We start from the raw sequence: 658 nt of genomic DNA on the forward strand, positions 1-658 counted from the left end.
CCCACCGAACGAGATGTTCTCTCTAAGGCAAGCTAGACGGGCTCTGGCGGCCCTACCCACCGAACGAGCCAGAGCCTGCACAAGGCTCAACTCCAGATACAGGTTTTGGTGAGACAGTGATATTTTTTCAGAGGACAATTCAGCAATGGGAAAGAAATCAGTCCAGAGGATTTAAGAGGACTCAGAAAGCAGCAGCCAGCCACCACGTTGAGAGGGAACCTATTTTTTAAAAAAAACAAAACAAAACAAAAACAAAAAACTTAAAGGCAGCATCCAGAGAACAGGGAATAACACAAGTAAACAAAGCAGAACTTAAGAAACCACAGCTACAGGGTGAGAGCTGTCCCAGGAGGAAGCTGCGGGGAGCCAGAGGACCACAGGCTGACCATTCAAAGGGTGGAGGCAGCTGGAGACTCAGCTCAGGCATCGAAGTAGGCAGAGACAGATGGTCCTGTGTTCAGTGGCTGGGGTAGCTCATCCATTGAAAATAATCTGGATAGCCCTGGGCCTGAGGTCAGTGTCTTAGTCAGGGTTTCTATTCCTGCACAAACCATCAAGACCAAGAAGCAAGTTGGGGAGGAAAGGGTTTGTCTAGCTTACTTCCACATTGCTGTTGATCACCAGAGGAAGTCAGGACTGGAACTCAAGCAGGTCAGGA

This window comes from Mastomys coucha, unplaced genomic scaffold, assembly GCF_008632895.1.
Source record: "Mastomys coucha isolate ucsf_1 unplaced genomic scaffold, UCSF_Mcou_1 pScaffold11, whole genome shotgun sequence".
Lineage (NCBI taxonomy): Eukaryota > Metazoa > Chordata > Mammalia > Rodentia > Muridae > Mastomys > Mastomys coucha.